The sequence below is a fragment of the Apteryx rowi genome, unplaced genomic scaffold (genome assembly GCF_003343035.1).
Source record: "Apteryx rowi isolate R43461 unplaced genomic scaffold, aptRow1 scaffold_202, whole genome shotgun sequence".
In the NCBI taxonomy this organism is placed as follows: Eukaryota; Metazoa; Chordata; class Aves; order Apterygiformes; family Apterygidae; genus Apteryx; species Apteryx rowi.
The window spans coordinates 1,453,638-1,477,928 of NW_020448331.1; positions in this window are offsets into that span (position 1 = coordinate 1,453,638).

Sequence of the window (24,291 nt, forward strand, 5' to 3'; positions counted from 1 at the left end):
CCCAAGCCCTCCGAACTCTTAGGAATGCACCAAGAGCTGTCTTTTTCTTTACCTAGGATAATGTAATAAAATTTTTAATTCTTCCCTTTCTTCCCAAATATAAATCGTTAGTAGTTTCACAGTGGGACTCTGTAACATAGACTCTGTAACATTTCTCTCGCTCCCTTGCCAGTTAAACAAGAATGCTATGGAGTCCTGAGTTTGCTAAGGGCCTTTTGGGACACTGTATTGTAGTTATGACTTTGATTCATGAAGATAATTTGCACTAGCTTCTATTTAGACATATGAGAAATCTCATTGGCTTCAGCAGATAACTTGCCTAGCGCCTTTGTCAGCCTGCCTGTTGTCTGAAAAAGAAGGAAGCAGCCTCTTTTGCTCAAGCATCTTTCCTTGTAGGTTTATAATTCCTCTTAGACTTGTTCAGTGCAGGCATATCTGTGCAGAAAATTCTTACCCTTATTTCTTCTGGGACTGTTTCTGTTTACCTTTGTCAGCCAAGGAGCTCCAGCTCTGTCGTGACAATTTTGTAATTAGCTGTTGCTAGCAACAACTTTGCTTTCAGATGGATGAGCACTCTTAATCCTTGCGTTGTTGCCTTATGCCAAATTTCTTCTTTCTTACGTCTGCGAAGGTGGTGTGTGCTTCCTTTGCATGCAATAGTAACCATTAATAATCAAACCCAACAGAGCACAGCATTTGTCAGAAATTCCATTGCTTCCAAACTGTTGGTGTAAATAAATGCATTCCTGTGAAAGTGTGATTATTTTAAAAGCCTTATAAAAGGAACTGGAATTATTTTCTCATTCCTTTCAGTGAGTGGGTCCATTGATTCTTAGCAACTTCACAATAATTCTGCTAAATGTCATTTTTCCTTTATTAAGATAAAAATTATGCCATCAGATTGTCAGGTGTGGGTTGCATTTCTATGACATGAATGCATCAAACTATGTTTTAAAACAGCTGCAATGAATTATGGCAAATAAGAAAAATGTTTTCCTACTTTTGCTAGTTGACATCATAGAGTAAATGGAGAAAATGGAAAGCTATCAGCATTGTCTATAGTCTGTGCTGCCAGATGCCAGCATTGATTAAAAAAAATAATAATAATGATAATAATTAAAAGATAAGTGTTTAAAACCAACTTATAAGCCTAGCCAAAAGAAATCAAAGCCAAGCAGGCTAGTCATATGAATGGTATGCACAACATAAGTTAGTTGAATATTACTTTTTTTCCTTAGGCTCTCAAAAAAATCAGTAGTGAGTTTGAGACAGGACTTCTTGTAGGACTCTGATTTTTTTAACTTTGAATTAGTATATGGTAAACCATTACTTGGTCTTTTTTTCTTCTTTTTTTTTCTTTTTAATTTCTTTTCTCCATTGTTCATAATTACCCTGGTAAGATAGTGATAATTTTTTTGATAGTGCCGTAAAAAAATTTTTTTTGAAATTATAAGAGTTGCAAAGTTATTAGCTTGAAAATGCTCTATAATGAAAGACTATCAGAAATGTTTTTTCTCTTTATAAAATGTGTTTAAAGTGTGTGGAAAATATGTTTAGTACCTTTTATAGGCTTATTGATAGACTGGAATGGGCTGGGATTTTGTTTGATATTTATAGGTTTAATTTATATCTAAGTAGTTTAAATTCCCGATTTATGCACACAGCTTTGGATTTATGCCTCTTGCCAGTGTTTTCTTGTTTGATTTATAAATGTCAGAATAAGTGCTAAGCTAAACGTGTATAGGAAATACAACTTCTTGAATCGTATATTTTTCTTAAATTTTTGTCAGTCAGTTCATGTATGTGATGTCCATGATGTCTGAATAATAAAAGAAAATTTTTCATGTCAGGTACTGTAATTAGCATAAATTCTAATTGGCATAAATCCATTTCTAGACATGAGGCAGAAATGGACATTTATTATCTGCATTTGTTTTACCATTTTTGCTTTTCCTTTTTATGACTTTTTCCCACAATAAGTAAATGAATGTTTAAAGCTCTTTAACAGATGTTTTCTTATTTTACTCAGGTGGGATATTTATGATGCATTAGTCTCTCTTATGTCATTTTATTTTGGCAGCTACATTCTGAACTAATTACCACACTAGAGAGATCTCCAAATAGAAAGTACGTGGGCAACCACTGGTTAAGTATCTGAGAGCATATTGCAGAGTCCATCATGACTGAAATATGAGGCTGCGGCACACTCGCAATCACTGCATGTGGCATAATTGTATTTCTGAAACACTGAGCTATTAGTGCTCTGCAGCTTTTGATTGTGGAACTTTATGAAGGAAACACTAAAGACCTCTTAAGTTGTGGTGAATTACAATTACGAATAATTCACTCTGTGCTGGCTAGCGAATGTATATATTATGCTGTGAGAGTGTTTTACCTGAAATGTGACTGGAAGCAGTTAAGTAAGTGTGTGTGTGTTTGTATACATATGCATATTTTTTTTTCTTGCAGCGTGACTAAGAATTTGACTTTTTCTCTAACACAGCTGAAATGATAAGAATTACATGGTGCTAGTATAGAAGTAAGGATGCAACAAACCAATTTAAGTTTTGAATTAGTGGATGATTATCTGCTAGAGCTTTTTTGTGTCAACTTATTCATATCAGGCATTTATCTATAGCATTAGATCTTCAATATCTCTCTTCCAAAAAGCATGAAGTTTGCTGTCATACTAAAAGACAGTGTCCTATCACTTCTGTTAGCTATACTGGTCTGTGTTCCGTGTAGTTGACTGTTAATGGTAGCTGAAGATAAAAGAAATAAAAGACTGAAATATTTTCTCTTAGCTTTCACCAGGAAAATATGTCAGTATGGGAGAGAATGAGTTAGAGCGAGAGAAATAGACTGGAGCAGAGTGTTTAGGGTAACGAGCGGGGATGTCGGAGACCCGGCATCAACAGCTGCTCTGCTTGATTTGGAGCGAGTCCTTTAGAAAACTTTGAAAGCTGACCAAAGGTCTCCCACTTCTCCAGCTCCAGCCACGTGTCTCCTCATGCGTTTCCCTGCATGACTCCTGAAATGTTTCCTCATGTGTCTCCTCCCCTAGTGGCTGCTGCTCTTTCTTAAACATGTCTGAGCAAAGGCGCTACGCAGTATTCTGGCTGAAGCTTTGGCACATGATGGGTTGCTTACACTTGTTTTGGAGCTGATCGGACCCAGTTGAGTACGCCCAACACAGCGCTTATACATTAACTGATTGGGTGCCCATGTGTGAACTAACTGGGCACTCGTGTGAACTAATTGGATGCTCAAGCATGAACTGACTAGGCAATCATGCGTGAATGCAGTAAGCCCTGCAATTTATGCCTAGTACACCATGATAAATATTTCCTAAGTTGTAATGTATCTCGGCCCTCTTATTTTTCCTCAAATCTGAAATACCTCCCAAATTACACCAAAGTGAGGAGAAAGAAGGTCTGCTTCTGCTTATGCACTTGTATTAGGAGTACTGGGGAAGAGGCTGGGTTTTCTATTTGCCAAAAGAAAGCATGCAATTTTGTCCTAGCAGAAGTGCGCCATTCTTTGTTACATTCTTTTAGTTACCGAGACTCTTCAAGTATTGCTACTAGTTTCACTACTTAAACTATGACATTCTGATAGAAAGACTAAATACTGTTCTTCCATCAATTAAGGAATTAAGGTTGCTGTTGGATTCTAGGGTCTAAAGTGAGCTATGTCATCTGAAATGATAATTTCTAAAGCAGCAAAAAGTACCAAATATGAAGCAAAGAATCTGTTCTTTCTGTTTTTTCAATGCAAAATAGATTTCTAAGAAGTGTTATTAGAGTAAAAACCTATAAGTTTACCCCTTCCCCCTCCTCCCCCCAAAAAAGGATCCACTTAGGAATTATCAGTCACATTAGCATTCTGTCTAGCTATTTATTTTCTGATCTGTAGCAACTGCTGTTTACTGTTTATAGATGACTATAAAGAGCAAAAGTTACACAATCTGTCTGCAGGAAAAGTAGCTTCCTTGTCTGCTTAGAAATTCATTAATGATTTGGCCAAAGGATTTCTACTTTTTCTAGCCTCTCTGATCCAAAGATTTATATGACTGTAACCTTGTATGCCATTAAAACAGGGAGCAGCCCTTTGCCATATTTGATTTAATTCAAGTCAGAGGTTGGGTTTGAATTAGATTAGATAATTCTGAAAAAATCTGAGCCAAATAACAGTATATCTGAATTATAGCATAAAAACAAATACAGGTTCAATGAGGATACAGTTTTGTTGGCAGCAGTTCACGAACTGTGACAAGCGTGTGTGTGAGATGTTCCAACTGAACTTAAATTCAGTAGAAACGTCAAGAGAAATCTGTCCTGACTGACTGAAACAGTCCTTCCTTCATCTGGGAAGGATTCTAAAACCCACGGTCTAAATTCTGCTTTTCCTCAATGACATGTATGTTGATTCATTCTTCTTATAATTTCACTTTGGCCTGCTTGAAACCAGACCTTTAAGTGCGTGGCTTTAGACAGAAAAAAAGCAAAGATGATCTTCCAGGATTTGCTAGGGGCGTTTTCATTATGAACAACCTGGAAGCTAAGGCATATGTCTCTGTGAGAAGGCATAGAGGAATCGCTTCTGTTTCTAAGTCATCTTGCACTGTTTTTGGCTGGCAAGCCCTGTGTTTGGCTATGAATTGGAATTGGTCCAGGAGTGGACCTGCCTTCAGTTTCTGCTGGGTGTGGGGCTGGAGGAGGGTAAGGGCCATGTCAGGGCTGCCATTCTTTTCATTGCCATTTGAATGATGAATGTGTTTGCTGTCATCCACCCCAAACGGCGCTCTTGTGACAGCTTCTCCATCCTCTGGTTTGCGGCTGTCTGCTGCTGTAGTATCTTCAGCTGTAGTGTTTTGGGAGCCAAGTATTCTGGTCTGTGAAGTATTTTCCTAACTTTCCATTCTAAGAAGTTGCTGGAGTAGCTATTATGGTGATAGGATCCAACGAAATGTTGTGAGCTTTTCCAGAACTTCTATTTTCCTTTTTTGTGGACTTGTAAATGTTCACTCTTTCCAGTACATAATGTCTCATATCTTTGGGATTCCTCTCCTAACTTTTCAGTGGGATTCCATGGGAAAAAGGCAAGTTAGAGCTTGAGTAAAGCAAGTCCATGTTTTTCAAGAAGGAGGATCCATATCTGAGTGTTGTAGTCATTGTTTGAATCCTTAGTATGATATAATGGTGATTGATTGATTGATTTCTTTTATTTATTTATTTATTTATACAAAAAGCAGTTTTAACTTTAAAGTTGTGTATTTGCATTTGAAGGACTGAATGGTAAAGAAGTCRAAAGAAGCAGGATGCAATTCGGTGGGGTGTTTTTGAAGAAGCCGGCGGGCCCCAGGGAGCTGGCTACAACSGTAGGCCAAACGAGGCCAAGTGCTGTGTTGCCCTTGGAAAGGCAACGTGCCATCGGCTGCGGCAGGAAAGGAGGCGAAATGGCAGCGGCGTAGAGGAGGTGGTGGGAGGCAGCCGGGGGGTTGTGCAAGGGCGAGCGGTGCCGGGCCCCAGCTGGGAGCTAGCGCTGAGGAGCTGTGTGGCCGCGTGGGCCAAGGGGAGAGCAGTGCGTGTCGTTTGCCCCGAGGTTAGCAAGGCCCGTGACAGAGTCTCCCGCAGCCTGCTGGTAGCCGCTGGGCGAGGCGTGGAGGGGAGAAGCGGGCTGCGAGGCGGGTGGGCCAGTGTCTTGCTGGAGGCAGGAGGAAGCGCCGGCGAGGGCCAGGTGCTGACGGTGTTGCTTGGGGTGAGTGTTGGGGCTGATGGTGGTGAAGGTGCGAAGGAAGGGCTTGGGTGGAGGTGGTGGGCAGGGGGCACCTGCCGCAGGGTTGTGGGTGACTTGAAAGAGCGGGGAGGGCGGGAAGGCCGTTGGCCGATGCCCTGGAGGGGAGGGTGTCCRCAGGCTGGGGAAGCGTGCTGGCAGAAACCTGGCGGAGGGGAAGGGGAGGGCACGCACGATGCGGCGCCTGCTGCGGACCACCGCCCCTGCAGCGCGCRGGCTGGGGCCGGGCTGGCTGAGGAGCAGCTCTGCGGAAAAGGCCCTGGGGGCCGGTGGTGGCGGCAGCGCAGGGGTAAGAGGAGCGGCGAGCGCGGTGGAGGTGGCTGGAGGAGAAGGCGAGCCTGGGTGGTGCTGGAGTGCGGCGGGCAGGTGGGGRAAGCGATAGCTGCCCCTTGGGCGGCCCTTGCGAGGGGGCGCGTGGAGGGCTGYGTGCGTTTTGGGCTGCCCGGAGAGCGCGAGGCAGGCGGCGCCGTGGTGGCGGGGGCGAGGGGCGGCCCGCGGGCTGAGGAGGGGGCTGGAGGCCRGGATGCGGGCAGGAGGCCGCCGGCAGCGCCTGTGCCGCGGGGGCAGCCTTTGTGTGCGTGCAGCCAAACRGCGGGCGGGAAGGATGCGAAGGCAAGGGGCCCGAGCCCCCGGTCCTTGGCAAGGAGGGCGACTTTCAGGCCACAGCCGCCCCGGCTGCACTCGGCACCCTCTTTGGGCGCCATCACAGTGGCCTGCTGCTGTCACCGGTGACCTCGCTGCCCATTGTCCCGGGCGGCATAAAAAAGGGCGCCTGGGGGTGGGGCCCGGCTCACCGAGCTTCTGGCTCCCGTCGCGCCAAGGAGACTTGGAGCAGGCAGGGTGCGAGGAGGCYGAAGGCAGCTGCTGCCCCTCTTTGCGAGGCGCGTTCAGGAAGCTTGCCGTGCGGGATGGACGGCAGGGCGGGCCACGACGGCAAGAGGGCGCTCCTGAAGCGGGCGAACTCCCGCTACCACCTGAGGACGCTCGTAGTCACCGCCAGTGGTCGCACAAGGAGTGYTGCGGAGTCARTGGAGGTGGACCCTCCACAAGAAGCTGGGGTTCAACCGATGGAGGTGGACCATCYGCAAGAGGCTGGGGTTCAGCCCATGGAGGTGGACCCTCCTGAAGACCGCGTGGAACCAATGGAGGTGGACCCACCGGCGGCGAAGCGGGCACGGCCCAGCATGGACATGTATGGGGTGGCCTGGAGAGCGGGGCGTCGCCGTACCACCAAGAGGGCCCCGGCCTCTCAAGGCCCTCTGCCTGGGCCCAGTGGCCTGCAAGTGGTTYKYCCGCRKCCAGCGGGTAGCCAAGAGCAGGYGAAGAAGGGGGCCGTGCCCAAGCGGGGAAGGAGSCRTTAGCCCAGCCCRCCAGCACAGGGTCCCGCGGCCATCAGTAAAAGAGCTGTTGACTTTGTAGTCTTGCGTGAGTCCTCCTTTCCTGCCCCGCAGCGCGCCCGTCCCCTGTCGCTGGTGTGTGCAGAGGTGGGATCTCTGGTGGCCTGAGGCGGGGAGGAGAGGGCCTGTCTTCCTTGGGGCTGTTGTGGCRGGGTGACAGGAGGAGTGCGTGGGAGGGGCCCCTCAGGTCCCGGGGGCCTCGAGGGTGTTTCTTTTGATCTGAGGAGGAGGAGGAGGAGGCGGCGGCGAGTGGGGGCTTGCTGCCTTGAGCTCCTTGTCCCTGCGGCTGCCTAAGGGGTGGCTGAAGCTGGAGGCCGAGCCTTCCTGGGTGGGTGTGCRCAGAGCCTGAAGAAGAGAGGYGYCGAAGCAGCTGCAGAGCGAGTTGTTCCTTTGGAGAAGCCAGAGCCTTTGCTTGTGGCCGTGATCTCTGCAGGAAGGTGTGTTCTGCTCGCCTCCATAGGAGTCGTTTTCAGGATGGGGCTGATTTGTGACGAGTGTCCCACGGCTTTGCTCTCTGCCTGGCRCTTGGGAGGCTGCCTGCGGTGCTCCGTGCCCTGTCTCTGCCGCCCGACTCTGGGTGTAGCGCCTGAGACAAGAGGCAGCTGTGCCCGGAGCTGCTGCTTCTGCCTGTGCCTGGGACTGGTGTTCTCCAGAGCTGCTGTCACTGTYGCCTCTGGGGTTCTCTCCCGCTGTGAAGGTGTGCTGGGCACTTGGGGTTGTGTTTCAGGATGCTGCGCACTGGGGAGGGTCTTCCTGGGGTTGCTGTCCAGCTGGCGTCACCAGCCTGCCTCTCCCTCTCTCTYGATGGTGCAGGAGAAGTCAGCTGTGTGGTCCTCAGCCTTGGAGGTGCTTCTCTGTAGAAACGCGGTGAGGTCTCGTGAAAGGGTGGGTGCGTTTCCTTTGTGCATACGGGCCCTCTAAGGAGACCAGTTTCATCAGAAATTTGTAACTAGACATGTAAGCATGGAAAATATTGAAGAAACTATTGCTGATATAAAAAAAAAACCCTCAAAATATAGTGTAAAATGATACCTGTTCACAGAAGAAGATCTAGCATTAAAAAATAATCAGAAACAAGTCTGGTCAAAGACCAGCAAAGAATAACCTGTTTTCCAAAAGATCACTGTTGCTTTTGTGTTTTAGTCTCTTATCAGTTTTCCATGTTTGCTGTTGTTTTAATCTTCCTTTCTAAAGCATGATTGGTCTCCTTCATTTTTTCTCCCTTTTGTTAGGCTTTTGTTTTGTTTTTTATACACCTGCTAAATCATTTCCCACTCTCACAGTTAACACTTAAATATCTGGCTACTAAAAGGAATAGTAAGATGCTCTCACAGTTTGCAGCACAATATTTTAACTGTTTTTTCAAGTTGTATACTTAAAAACAACTTATCTGGTACATTGAGAAAATTTGGAGCAATTTGTTCCTGTTTAAACACACTATGCTGTTTATGTGTTTCACTTACAGTAAGTCTTGTTTCATTCATCATTTTCAAATACATGCATAGACAGCAACAGCCATTCTTCAAACCACTATCTATGAAATAAATACTGTGCAAGTCTCTTTTCCTGGTAACTTTTTTAGAATTTCTACCTATCAAATAAAAATAAGTTAATTCTTTTGAATTTGTAGGATGGTGGTAATTTTTTTGGTTGCTTTGGAAAATGGAAATACTGGTTATATTGTGAAATTATATAACCATATCCATACCATATCCACACTTAACTAACACTTTAGTAAGATTATTTCACAGCTGGGAATTTTAGACTGGTTTCCCAATGTGACTGAGGTAAGAGATGATGGTAAATAATGGCTGTACATAGGATTTAATTCCTCAAAAATCTAAGATCCAGTGTTAGCAAGTCCTAGAACTGGTAAGAGATTCCGGAGATGGGTCCAAGCTGTTAGCTGTGACGGGATCATTCAGGGGGTCTTTTGGGTGAAGTGGAACATACTTCTTTTGGACCAGAAGGGTTTTGGTCTAATGAAGATCTGTTTTGCAGCTATAATGGATAGAACTAAGAATCAACACAGGTGACAGTAGTTCATTTATATAGCATACAGTTAAGAATTTACTGTCACAAGGGTAAGAATTTTTGGTCCCATTTTCTGAAATTATGAAATGCTTCTTTTAATATAAGCAGGAATTATTTTATATATATATATATATATATATAATTTAATATAAGCAGGAATTCTCCATGGAAAACTACAGAGATGCAGGAAATGATATTCTGTTGTGGCATCATTTGATATGTTTTACCATGCCTTTAGATTAGACAGGAAATTAAAGCCGTATCCATAAAGACAGGTTTCAAAGGAAGAAACAATGTGAGTGGTAGCACTGTAACCAGTTTCTACCAAAAATAGTGGCAGTCCTAAAATCTTTATTTCCTATTCTAATCTTTCATGCTTTTTGTCTTGTTTGTTATACTAACATGTTTTATACCTCAATGGGCTATTCTTAAAAATAATATAAAGTAATTATTCCAAAGAAATAGAAAATCTTTCTGTAGCATTCCATTATAATTATTGCAGTATTATCCAAATTACCTGCTTGAAGAACGTGAAGTGTAAAGTAAGTATATCCAGTAGTTCTGTATTCATTTTCTAATGACCTTGTTTCCCCAGGCACCTAAAATTTTCCATGGAAAAAAAAAAAGCGAGAGAAAAATACAGTTGTTTAGGCAAATTATTTTTCACATATGGGGCTCTAGTGTGGGTGAGACTGTTTTTCTTTTAGAATATTTTCTTGAAAATTAATTCACACATAATTATTTATAGAAGCATATGAAATTACCTTGTCAGATTATGAGTAAGTGTTATTGGTAAAAATCTATAACAATAAAAAATAGATGGTTTCTTGTGAGGAGAAACATTCTTACAACGCTAGATTAAAAGAATAACATTTCTGTATTCTAAACAGTTTTGTAAATAACTTTTCACTTTATTGCAATACACACTTTTTTTGGAAAGTTTAAAAATCTAGCCACGAGGGAAGAACAACTGTGGTGTGTGAAAATAATTTATTTTTTTCCTTAAAAAAAAAAAAATCCAATTCAACTTTTCTCACATTTAGGGAATCATATAGCCTGCTTGCATAACTAGTGTGTGGAAAAAATGTGATACTAGTGGGTTGCTTTTCTTTTTAACTATTCATTATTTATGAAATGCGGAGAAAATAGTTAGAAATTATTGTTTCAGGGGATTTCCTGTAGCTATATTTTGTTGAAAGGATTTTGTCATACTGGTTTAATTCCAATGTTAAAAGTTAAAGCTTTTTTTATTCTGACCTACATTTAAAAAAAGTTAGAAGAAGTCTCTCTAAATGTAATATATATATTTTATGTGTAATATGTATTAATATACATTATATAGGACAGGAAGTATGTGAGTTGAAAAAAATCCCATATTTGTTTAATATTAGTTTATGATATGTACCAAACATTTTTATCTTGGCAATATTTTCTTATGTTGTCACCATTATTTTTGCTTGAATGCACATGAACCGTGTGGCAGCAGATAATTCTGTGCTCTTAATGTGTGGTATTTGATGTGCACTCTATAAGGTGTTAATCTAGTGAGTGCTGGGTACCTGAATAGGTGTCTGTATTTGATGGCTTCAGAGTTGTTTCATTACATGTAGAAAGACTATTGTACACGAACAAAAGTTGCGCATGAAGAGACTTGCCACTTCTGTGCCCAGGAGTATATATTTGCAAATGTGCATAATATTGTTTTTCAACAAGATTTTGAAGATGCGTTTCATTTTCTATATTTGTTTACTCCATTAAGAAGTTTTTTTTTCAGAGTTTTTCAGTTCTCTATTAAGCAATTCGCCCAATCAGGCTGCACTTATTTAGGTACTTGGATATGGATTCAGGTTCTTGATTTTTATCAAGCAATTTTGAAAACACTGACCATATTACATAATTACGTAGACATATGTATCAATTATGTAAGAATTAGGTAAGGCAAACTTTAGTGTGTATGTATGTATGTGGAAACATGTATGTAAGTAGGAGTATATTTGTTTATATTAAAGAAAACTAGTGAGGGAAAAGAAACTGCAGCCTGAAGTGCAATCATGTGATAGTAATAAAAGTACACTTGCACATTTTTGTGTTCTGGACATGAGTTGTTAAAATTCATGAAGACTGAATTAAGATGAATTTGTAGGAAATGTAGGGGGGGGGAAAAAACCTGAGGTCAGTCTGATAACTGTTGCCACAAGTATAGTGAATCGTTCCAATCGTTCCTCACAAAAATGGAGTCTCCCGTTCTCCGAGGAGTTGCCAGCTGGGTGGACACGGAGTAGAAATTCTTGGCTGTCATGGTTGATAATCATACAGTCTTTAATGGAGATGAGTGCTTGCAGTTCCAGGTTTCGTTACATTTCTCTGAGCGGACAGCCTCTTTTTGTAGTGTTATCCCCGTTTTAGCTCACTGGGAAGATCTGCAGAGCTGCCTTCCCTCATTCATACCAGCACACACCATGCCGTTATGGTGAGAGGCCTAAGAGGGGACATATAAAAATGCACCTTTTATACAGCATCAAAGAGTTTAGTTGTCAGAAGAAGCTTTGTTAAAGATTTTACAAGATGAGACTACAGAGGTGTCTTGGTTTTGTTTGTTATGAGTTGTTTGACTTCTTAAGCTTATTCCTGAACTCTGTCAAGAACTAGAACCCCTCCCTGTCCAGCCAGCTTCTTTCCCTCTCCCTCTGCCCTCCTCATTCCAAACTCCAAAAGCTTAGGGTTGCTAGCAGGGCTCACCTGGTACCTTTTAGGCAAGGTAAATGCTAAAATAACTTGTTCCATCTGGGGGTTAAGATAATTACTGTTTGTAGGAGGGCAGGGGCAATCAGCTGGGAACTCCCAAGGCTGCGGGGGCTTTCGGTTCGTATTTGAGCTAGTTGAAGGTTTGATGTGTGCTGCCATTGCAGGATCTGCAGAGGAGGTTCTCGTTTAATTCTTTCATCCCTTTGTGTATGGATAGAGCGATGAAAATTCTTACTAAGATTTCTTATACGATCTGCTGGGTCATTTTGAAGATGGATATGATGCATATAGCAACTTGCACAGATTTTGTAAAAGAAACATTCTGGAATATTTGTTTGAGATGGTATGCTTCAATACAAGCTTCAAAACAGAAGCCAGATAAGCAGTCTTTTCAAGCTACCATTAGCTGATTACTCGAATAGGCCAGCGAGTCAGGGCCTTGAGGTAGAAGGGCTCAGACTTACGCAAGTAAATGTGGTAAATCTGTCTTGAAGCAATGTGCCACTCGAGCTCGATGTGACTGGGTCGTTTGTCAACAGGGTGTCTGCCAGTTTGAGGAGGGGGGTATTTGCAGCCAGCGGCTCTCTGAAGCTGGCACGACTCAAACACCGCAATAGGGACAGTCCTCTTGGTTTAGAGTAGCTGACGGGAACTTACTTGTCTGTGCAAATAGTGGGGACCTAGCTTCTCAGCGTTCAGGGTCTCCTTTCATTTGATTTTTGGACCTCTGTTATGAAGAAACACATTTTCTGAAAATTGAAACATCAGCACCAAACCAGTTTAAATAGCAGTACTTGTGGTGTAACATGGAGTTTACCAGATAGCCTGTCACACACTGCAACAGAAAGATTTTGTTTTATACTGATAGATAGGTCTGTACATAAATGTAACAACCTGTTTTGTCTGAAGTTGCAGGGTGAGCGCCATGACTGTACAAGGTAGATACTCTTCCTGTGTGCTTAGATTGCCAGAATGAGTAGCTGAAGCTTCTACTGGAATACCTCTAACCATACAATTTGTTCTGACTGAGGAGGTTTTAGCATCTCTGTACTTGACAAATGACTGAATTAATTTTTGTCTGTTGCAATCATTCTGTGTTGCAGAAGGATGTTACCTTACCAATACTCTGTTCTGAAGTAGAAATTAGAATAAATTAAGCTTTGGTATATATTAAACCTGAGGTAATTCTATGCAATTTCCCTCTGTATTTTTTAAAACACTGTGAGATTTGTAGCACATTTATTTTAGTAATCAGGGTTTTCAGTTAACTGTGCACCATTATCTGTAGCTCATACCAAAAATTCCCCTTTCCTCTCGCTAGAGTCAGTGCATAATTTTTGTTTTGAAGGCTTCTGGTTGCTCCTTCTTAGGGCTTATGTCAGCATTTATAATATGATGGATTATGTAAAATTTACCATTAATTTAGCTTATATTCAAAACACACTACTTTTAGTATGTGGTCCTTATGCACTAGCCTGGGTACATGAAGATCTGTGAGATAAGACCACATTTACTATATGATTTCCAAGGGCGACCCTATAGAAAGGAGGCAATGTGTAATACACATTTTCATGCACTCTGTAAGGTTTTGTACTTGGTACTACTGTTTTGTAAAGTTAAGATTTTGTAAAGTAAAGATTGTCAAGGATGCTGCTGTGTACAGCTGCAGTGCGTTGTAGTAATAAGAGTTAGTTGTCTGGATGTTGGGTCATCTGGACATGTTTGTAACCAAAATGACTTGGTTGAATATTCAGAATTTTGGATTCTTGGTTTTTTGGTTTTTACTGCCAGATTAAGATGTGCATAGGTTGACAAAACAGAAAAATCTCAAAAAGACCATGCCATTCAGGAGAATCAGAGAGCTTCAACTAACCCATTAGCAGCAAATCCATGTGGCAAATGATGAAACATGCCTGTGCTGCCAATACAATTTCCTTGAGTTATATGCCAAGGAAATAATCTCATTTTTCTCATTGATTTTGCTAATTGCATCTGTTGACCATGTAGAAAATAAAATTACATGTAGATAGTTAAAAAATTAATACTGCTCAATTGCTTTCCTATACCTTTTAAAATATAATGTACTCTAAGTAAAACCAGCATGTAAAATACTGCTGTCCCCATCTACCAAACAGCAGCCTTGAGAGGTGGGTTTCCTGGGAAAGAAATTACTGAAGCACCTTTGGGAGGCTGTACAAATACTCTGGTGTCGGGAACAGATAGTCACAGACTGTCATCTCACTCGCTGAGGAGCCCGAGTTCAGACACCGCTGCCTGACTCCTGCGGAGTAACTCTTTCTGCCTCAAGAGCTGATGAAAACTAGAAAGATCCAGGGGAGGACAAGAAAACAAACCTAAAATTAATATAAATGCAGGAGAGATTTTCCATAGGAAGATATTTTACACAGAGGCTAATATCTATGGTGAAGCCATTGGTGGGATTGCAGTTTAGTATTGACATTCCTGAGCTAGTTTTGAACTATCTAGGTTAAATAGCAGTTGAGCTGTTAAATTTTTGTGTGAACAGCATTCCCAACTCCCATTTGTGGCCTTAAAAAAACATCTTGTGAATAAGCAAGAATATCTTTTTCTCCAGATCTCCTTGTGAAGCCAGAAAAAAATTAACACTCGCTTTCAGAAAGTTATTTAGGAAGCTCAAGGGACTTTTTAAAGCTAAGAAACCAGAGACTAATTTGCTGCTCAGGACAAAGATTTTCTCTGGCTGCCAGTGCTTCCACTTCCAACAACCAGCTGAAGTATGCTCCGGAGCAAAATGGGACAGCTAGCAACCTACAGCAATGGAGCGAGTACGAACTGAAGATGTCAGGGCGGTAACAGCTTGATTATACTGATACTTACCCTGGTAGCTGACAGATGCAGCAGTTGCCTGAGAAACTACTTGGCAGAGCATCTATGAGTGGCAGGCAGCCACTCTGAGCTCTAACACCTGCTTAGGTCACACTGTTATCCCAGGTCTATTTAGCAAAAATACCCTCCTTAGATTTGACACAGTAAAATACTGCTCTCAGACAGCCTAAATTAATAGGGAACTATGTATTCATCCAAAGGCTAAAGTTAGTCTTTTATTTAGCTGAAATGTAACATACTACAAAATAGCTGGTTCTTGTGCATGTCAAAAGAAAACATTTAATTCAGGGTTGACAACTATCAAAAAGAAATGTGTAGGCAAAAGTAGAAAAAAACCTGTCCTGACTTAAATAGACTGCTATATAAAACTAGCATGAAATGAGAAGGATTAACTCCTTGTTTGAGTAGTTATCATGGTGCAAGAATCTCCCCCCCACCCCCCCGGAAGCCATGTAGCAATGCTAAAAATCTGACAGTCAACCTTTTCCCTATGACATTTCAATATGATTTACGCTGCATTGCCTGAAGACTGCTGACTTGCAGACAGCTAGGGGGGGTGTCACTGGGGAGAGGAAAGTTATAATGTCACTTTGCTTCATTCACTGAAATCTTAAGAATGTTTAGTGTTCAGAGATACAATCTATACATCAGATTGATGCTTACTTGTGAAATAATTAATCTGTTACTATACTGTGCATGTGATCAATGTCACAATAAATGATGACAGACCGATTGGTTTTCCCATTCTATTTTACTCTTTTTAGCTGTGAGTAATATGATCATACACTTACATAACAAGCCCCTGAGACAGCCAGAGCTTTTAATTGGTTTTAAATAGACTTTCTCCTTATAGAGCACTCCCCAAAGAAAGCTAAAAAGCTTTCACATATTTTAAATGGTAGGTTCTATTAGACCTAGAACTAGAATACTTCATTTTTTGAACAGAAAACTCAGAGCAAATAAGCAGCAAATAAAAGGGGTTTATAAACAACTTTACTGTGTCCTTACAGGCAAGTCCTTGCTTTACAGGCTTGGTTACAGCTGGCGACTTTCAGAGTTGCGGCAAAGCCTGCCCTGTTCCCTCGGGAAGTTTGCCGGTCGCCGCTGAGGCCGTCCTGGCTGCTCCCCACTCATCCCTGGGGGTTTTCCAATGACTTGAGCTGCAGGTTCCTGGCTTCCTGCTGCCATCTCTTGCCCCAAAAGCAGGAGCAGGCCTTCCTTTCCTGCAGGGGACTTCCACCTGATCCCATGACTCTTCTTAAGGAACATGAATTGTAAAACAAATTAAACATGCATTCTGGCACATCACTTTTCTTTCTGTACTTTTAAAATCAGGACCTATCCTGAAAAGCAGGCCCTATTTTCCATATAAAAATGAATGCTATTCCAGTATCAGTGCAGGTCCACTGCTATGACTGTTGTTCTCACAACTGTAATTCTTAAAAAGTGTGTTCGCGTTATACAGTCAGGTATTTTAGGGTAAAATTAACTGAACTATCTTTGCTTTAAACCTGGCATTCTGTTTTGTATTGAGGCTTTGGTGGTTGTTCATTATTATTGTCACATGTTGGTGGAAAGACAGAACCCAGCTCTTTGGAATAACCTGCTTTTAAATTACCAGGATCTGCAAGTAGGACTTTCATTCTGTGCAAGAAGTATCCGATTATATCATAAGGATAAGTTTCAAAAGGTTTTCTTCATTTCCTGTGCTCAAATTACAGGTAGTGATGCTGTGCCCAGTTAAATGGCTGCTGTATTTCACTCAGAAGACATTCTTCCACTGATGGATTAAATGCTTCACAAGACATAATTTGTATATCGGGTTTTTTAAGTGTATTGGCTTCTTCTGGGGAGAAAGGAACTATATAACTATTAGGTGATATTATGAAGTTGTTGTAACTCATAAAATTTAACGGAATCAATGAAATACAAAGAAACTTGTTAATAATGACTGCTGCTGGTTACTCCATTTTTATTTGGCTGCTGACAGAAAATATTTTTCATTCACTTTTACTTATGTAAGCATAAATCAAAACAAAACAGATAAAATACTGCTGGGTGGGAAAGGGTGATTTTAGTGTGGCTATTGAGCAGACACTATATAATATGTTAAATATCAGCCTGTCCTATGCTTTTCTGTAAGTAGTGTGAATAAGGCATTAAGACATGAGGTGTGGCATATTAGCTGGTTGCACGGCACAGAACTGTGGTTTTAAAAAGCAAAACAAAACAAAATTGCCAAGAATTGGCCTGGAATTTACTTCATAGTTAAGAGGACCCTTCATCAGGAAAATCACTATTGTAAGAGGAGAAGAGTCTGTGCTTTCTCCAGAGAAAGCAGGGTTACCTTAGGCTTTTTGTACTGTATAGTATAGGACAAAGGAGGAAAAAGGTAAACTGCTGAACTCCTTTAACCATCCTTCTGCAGAGGTGGTGTGTGCTACCAGCAGAACTCTTCGGCTTTTGCCGACTGTACCTGATACGACACAGATTTTGTTCTCTCCTTGCAGAGTGGTACAGCACATAGCCATTCTGGTCTAGCTTCTCACTGGCCACAGTGAGCTTTCTTGTAAGTACGTTAGCATAGTTCAAGATCCTTAACATGAGATTCAAATGAAATATCTTTACCTCTGTCGAGTGAAATCATTTATTCTCATTTTGTTAGCTAAGGTAAGGTTATTATCGTGTACTGAATGATGTAGCCTCCTCATTGGAGAGATTTCTGTTTTGATTTGAATAAAACTCACTGAATATCCCCAGTCTATTGATTCAGTATGGTACAGGATTTTATCTTTCTGCGGTGAGAACTACCTTGGATAAAGCATTTTCATCTTCATTTTTATCTGCTCAATTTTAAACTTTTGTTTAAGAAATGCTTTCTTTCATCTGCCTAAAGGGGGTGGGATCATTTTTAAGTCTTAACCAATTTCCAGAAAATCTTCCAGTCTTTTCTGTGGCTGATTTATTTATTTTGTCATTGCTGCATTTCCTTGCTGTTGTGAAGAAAAGAGATCCTAAGTTCTCTGGGACAAAGAATTTACAGTTTGTTTATAAGGCTGTCAGAGTAGTGACATCTTCTTTTGATTGTTTTCAAATCTCCAATGAAATTTTGTATTTGCTATTGTAATTATGTAAAATTCACTGATGTATTGAGGCAGTAGACTATAAATGTCCAAGGCTTAATCTTGTCTTTAGGTTATACTAATACTGCAATATCAACAGTGACCTAATAAATAGTTTGCTGTTGGGACATTATTGTAGGCTGGCAGAGGAATCCTTTCTGCTGCAAATGGCAGCTATTTGGCAGTAGGTCTGGTCTGTGACCCTAAAACCTGTGCCCTTACCTCACTAATGGAACAGTGAGATGTGGTATCTCCTGGCTAATTTGCTCTCCTAATTTCCAAATTCTTCTGCTTTTTCATTGCATGTACAGGTAGACTTCTGCAGAGCATCTAACCACCCGCTTTACAGGAGCTTCAGCACCCTTACATTTAATTCCACAGGAGGATTCTCAGGAGAAGTGTGCTTGAAAACATGGTCCTTTTACGTCTACACTGAAAGAAAGAAGTTTGAAATATAACTGTTACTGTCAGATGTCCACTTTAGATCTTCAGGTAAACTGAACTGAACAGTAATGCAAAGCTCCACGTTTCATCCTGATTACCAGCAGCTTTTCCATTTCTGATGACCCTCTAATAGCTTATTTTCCTGAAAGACTAAGGTAGACTCCACACAAATGGCTGTGTAAATAAACCAAGATACTACTTTTCCATCAGTGTTTGTGTAATCTTAAGAGTTCTCAGAGAGTATTCATTTTAAACGCTGTCAAAGTATTTGAAGTCATGAGCAGAAGATACAGGAGACAAGAATCAGACTCCATTATTAATATATGTGTATCTAAAATAGGGGTTATAATCACTGAATAATGAATTTGGGTGACAAGGTAGGTCCTCTCCTTTTTATGGAACAGGAGGTTTCCTCTCTAGAAAAGAGGAGCTTTGTTAATCATTATGCCAGGGTGCTTTTTGTTTGTTTCCTGCTCTTTTAAGAACTCTCCTTCTAGTGATACATGTACTGGTAAAGGTGAATCTTTCAAGTTGGGAATGTACGTATATGCTTGTTATAGTCTATTTTAATATAAATGAATGAGGCTTTCGTCTTTGAGGTATCAAATATAGCCTCGTGAAAGGCCTTTGTTTTGTCCCAGGAGTCTCTTTTTTTTTTTACTGGATGGACATATGTAGGTAACATCACTGCAGACAACATGATATCCTTTGCTTTGGAGGCTTAACAGAGACATTAGCTTGTTTCAGGCAGTGCAGACTTGAAGTGGAGTGTGAATGATCAATGTTTCAACCGTGTTTTCATCATTAAAGCCATTTACATTTAAGAAGACAATCTCTCCCTCAGCTATTAATAATTTATCACAAGGAGGCAGTGTCCTGGAGTATTGATTACATATCTACTAGCTTTCCTGTGGTAAAAATCCCTCTGGATTTAGCTGAAAAATCTTGATAGGAACTTTTCACAGAGAGTTTGGCAGTTATTCTTCTCTCCTTCCCCTCTTCGCTCAGCCTTATGAGTTCTTATAACAAAAGTCCCCTTTTATAGCGTTCATGCACAAAGAATCCACACAACAGAGTAGCATGTGATTATTTTTAGCTAATTTGGTTGAACTGATCGCTTCGTGTATTTTCTACATGCAGTAAAGACTCTCTTGGTCTGAGGCTTTGTTTAACAATTAAAAAAGTTTAGAACAGCAGTTGTGTGTTCCCAGAAATCATGATATACAAAATATAAACAGTTGCAGAATTCTTCATGGGAAGGAGTGCGATAGGTGGTGAGATATAAATGTCAAGATGCATAATAACTTACTGGCTATTAATGAGTTCTACTCTCTAAATACATTATTTATTCAAAAGTCTTGCAGAAATGAGGCTGTAAAAACTAGATTTGTCATGTTTAAAGTTTACATAATTTACAGTTTACACGGCATTTATGGTATAAAGAGATAAGCTTATCACTATGCCTTGTCTTCTGATTTTAGTGATTCCTATTAGAATATTTTTAATTAGAAACCGTACTAATTCATTATTATCTCACAGAAATAATGGGTATTTGTCAATTAATTTAAATGATGGGGTTTCTTTTCTAATTGTGAGGTAGAACTGGCTTAGCTAATATTTGGTAATATCTTGTTACTATTTGCCCAGCTTTGAGTTCGGTTGCTTGCAGCAACAAAAAGTTTCATGTATATGATTCTTTCTCTTACTTTAATTCCACCCAAAGAAAACTTGTCTTTTGAAATTATCATGCTGTTATTTTAGCCAAGACTGAAGTACTGTAAAAAGTACTGTGCTTTTATGTTCTCATAAATGAACTGTGGATTAGAACACAGCTAAAATAACACATTTCAAACTTGTATTTTTTAGAGCAGTTAATGTCACAAGGTAAGTATGGAAGAATATCCTTCAAGGATGCAGATTTACTAAATAAAAAATGAATATCTTGATTTTGTTATCTATAAATACTCTTTTTTGTGGATTCTAAATTTGGTAAAAATTGGCAAATCTGTTAGATCCATACTTAAAAGAATACTTGTGAACTAGTGATGTGTGGGTGGCTCTGTTATAAGTTAGTAATGTATGATCAGTATTACACTGAGCATATTTGATCATACTGATTTGACTATATAAATATGCAGTTAGATTCTATAATTGTATTTAAACGTGTATGCACACACATATATACAGAATGAGAACTTAACCGGTATGTGTTGTTTTCCATGTGCGCTATATCTTAAACAGTCATCTTTACTATATTTTTGGGTACGCTTTCAACAAATGCATCTTTTGAGTGTTTTGCTCTGTGGTGTTTGCAATAGTGTTCAGATGAGACTGATCAGGAAAGATATGTTAATACTTTTTTGATTAGTGAATGTGAAAGACTACAAGCATGATTCTTCAAGCTCACTTTGAAATTCACCATCTGCAGACATTGTGTTTGTATCAACGGATTACTTAAATGTTAACAGAAGGTGAGCATAAATGTGGCAAACAGCAAAGAGAAATTCATGTTATTTAACTGTAGAATTTGAACATTTAGGTGTGCAGAACTTTTATATAATTTCACCTATCATATCCATAACGTATACCATATGAGCTAGACGGTTGTCACCTAGTTGTTGCCATTCCTCTAAATAGGGAGTTCTACAGAAAGTATTGATTTCTTTGGAGTGATTTTTCCTTGTTTCTAATCCTATCTTTGTTTCTCAGTGTACTATGGGCGTTCATATGGAATGAAGCAGAGCTAATTAATCTAGGTATTCCTGTGGCTGCATAGGACCTGGCTGAATTGGCTTTTTACCCAAACCTGACTTTAGTTCTCTCTAATCATCTTGTACTTTAAGATTGTGCTCTGTGGATACCATGGGGCCATACTGTGAGTCCCAACAGCAGGGGTACACTAGAGAGATCATATATTTTGTTGGGAAAATAATCTACTTTGTTTTACATTGTCAGGAATATTTTTTCACCCTGTAGAATAAAACACTTGTTATGGATTACAGAAGAACAGATTAAATGACCTTCTGGGTAAGACTAGTGGTCCATCTAACCTAATACTCTGTCCCCCATAGTGGCAATGGACAATGTTATTGAGGGACACCATGCAAGTTTTTGCAGTCCTTTCCTCTTGTACTCCTGCAGTATCCTCAGTCGTGGCATTAGGGATATTAGAGGGTACATCCCATTTGTGAGTGGAATTTGCTGATACCCTCTTCAGCAGGTTGCTAAGGTGAATTTTCTCTTGCAAAGCCATGTTGACTTTTTCCCAGCAGACTGTTTATCCAGGTACTTCAGTTATCTTATTCTTTTTTTCTAGAGTTTGCCATCTCTAAGCATATATTTTAGCTGTCGTAGAAGATAGATTTTTATGTTAACAGAGTGACAAAATCTCATTCTGGTATGGCGCATACTAACTTGGGTGTCTGTTGTGTGTGTGTGTTTCCACATGCGCGCAGAGAAAAGGACTCTGCTATTGGTTTCTTTTTTTTCCCTTCTCCTTCTCCTTTCTCTCTCTCTCTCTCTCTTTTTTTTTTTTCTTTTTTTTTGAATACATAGATGCCACTAATATTTTGGAACCCAACTGTTACAAGACAAACAGAAACCAGTCTGATGCTAGGTTTGTGATATATTTTACACAATAAGAGGGGAAAAAAGTTAATTAAACTTTCGAAAGCTTCTTAGAATGTCGCATTTTTCAGAGCTTCATCTCTTGATTCAGCACAGTGTTCCATAATGGTAAACAACTCGTAGATTTTTTTGACAATTCTTAGCTATTTTTCCAAGTCCTTAATTTAACATCTTTTTCTCCTAATCTTGACTTTTGATTTTGACCTTGTTAGTGGTGTAGCTGTTGTCATAGACAACATTGGGTGACTGCAAAGAAGGACTTGAACGTTGTGCATGGCTGTGTTGCATTTCTTCCATGTTCGCGGGAAATATCTGTGTTCCTGTAGAAACCATGGTAGAATAAAAGAATTGGATTTCTTCCCTTTGGTAGTGATTACTCCTCCTCACTCTTTCGCCAGGATTGTCTAAGGTGATGCTAACCTATTTTTCTTCATTTGGAATACAGATATTTGAAAAAAGAAAAATTTAGTTTCTGGTAGTGAGGTAGATAACTTTTATATGTTCTGTACACCATTTTCTTCCCTGTCGACCTTGTTGTTAACTTGACTGTTCAAATTCTTAGAATAGGAATTTGCTGTGCAAATACACTGATCTGCCTCATATAGTTCTTAGCTTTTCTCCAGTTGGTTCCTGGTGTTTGTTAGAATAAACTTTGTTTCACAAAGGTATGCTATGTTGTTTTCAATTTTTTCATCCTCCTTGTTTTTCAACGTCATCTTCTTTCTGTTGTATGTGCTTGAATTTCATGTCCTATTTTGATGCAGGATCTTCTGCCTCCTTAGAATATCTTTGTACACAGTGATGCACAGCTGCAAGCAATGACTGTTTTAGGAGCATATTTATTTTACAGTTTGTTGGCAGCACACAACCCCACTGTAATTAAAGAAACTCTGACTTGACTGTGTATAAGGGTGTGATAGCCAGGTATAATACTAAGGAAATACCTGTATTTCCTAGGAAAAACAAGTAGCTACTGACTGGCATTGAGATTGATTTGGTGTTGTTTTCAGTAGTTAATATTTTAATTCTATTCTTTTATTTTGCCATTGACAAGATGCAGTGAAAATAGCTGATGGAATATCTTTTCCAGTGAAGTGCGTACAATATATGTCTTAGTATAAGTATCTACTTTTGGCACAAAGGTTGCCTTTCTCCACTTCAGTGGACAGATAGTGTTTGTCTTCCACCAAGTAACTTCTTTGACGTAAGAATACTAGAGCATAAGTTCTAGCTGATCATTTTCAAATATTTCTGCTGTGCGTAGTCACTTCTTCTGAAATCCCTGAAGATGAAGCCAGAAGTGTATTTAGGCCATGACCAGAAATCTAGAAATCAAAGTATATTTTGAACTACAAGCCTTCATGCAGTTTTGCTTAAAAATGAAAAACAAAGACATTGTATTTTTGTTATTTGGGTCTGACTAGTGTCCATTAAAGTACCTACTATTATTTTGAAGATTTTGCTATGTACAGCTTAGTTAAATGCAGATTTTACCATAGTGAATTTTTACTGTTACTGGAGCATAAAGGGACAATAGTAAAAAATTACATGGCAGCTCCCAGCAAGGACATCAAAGCATTTTTCAAAACTTAATGAACTAAATCAAGCTAAATTAAATGGTGAAATTAAGTGATGTTGAAACGGAACCATTTTCAAAATCCTAGAAAGCACTGGAGAAGGAATAATAATACGTATTTTCTCTACAGCTTCAGCAGCAACAGCTACTCTAGTTTGTGAATTAACTTTATATTCAACATTTTGTCATGTACATTAGGTGTTATAGTGCATGAAATGAATACATAGTCACATACCACTAGCTGCAGTTCCAAGTGATGATCGACAATACTGCCTCTAGCTAGCTAACACTTTTTCCGATGAAATATTTTCTGCATGACCACATCACATGTCAGCAGGCAGCAATGGAATTTATGAACTAGCTGGAGCTATCGGTGCTAGTGAGAACCCAACAGAGAAAGATGTATGTTAAAACAAAAAAAGGAGAAAAAAGAAAGCCAAAGAAATAATAGCCAACCAGAAAAAAGTTGTCAATATTTCACAGAGGCATTTTAAACTAGCAGCTTAATGGCAGTGGAAATTCATATCTGTGTCCTATTCTTAAAAAATTCAGTTATTACTAAATATAGCCTCCACTTGAGCACGTTTCTATAGCTATAAATAAATGGAAGAAATCTGACACAAAATGAAAATTCCAGTTTTATCTCAGATGAGAACTGTGATTTGTTTGCAAGACTGGGCAT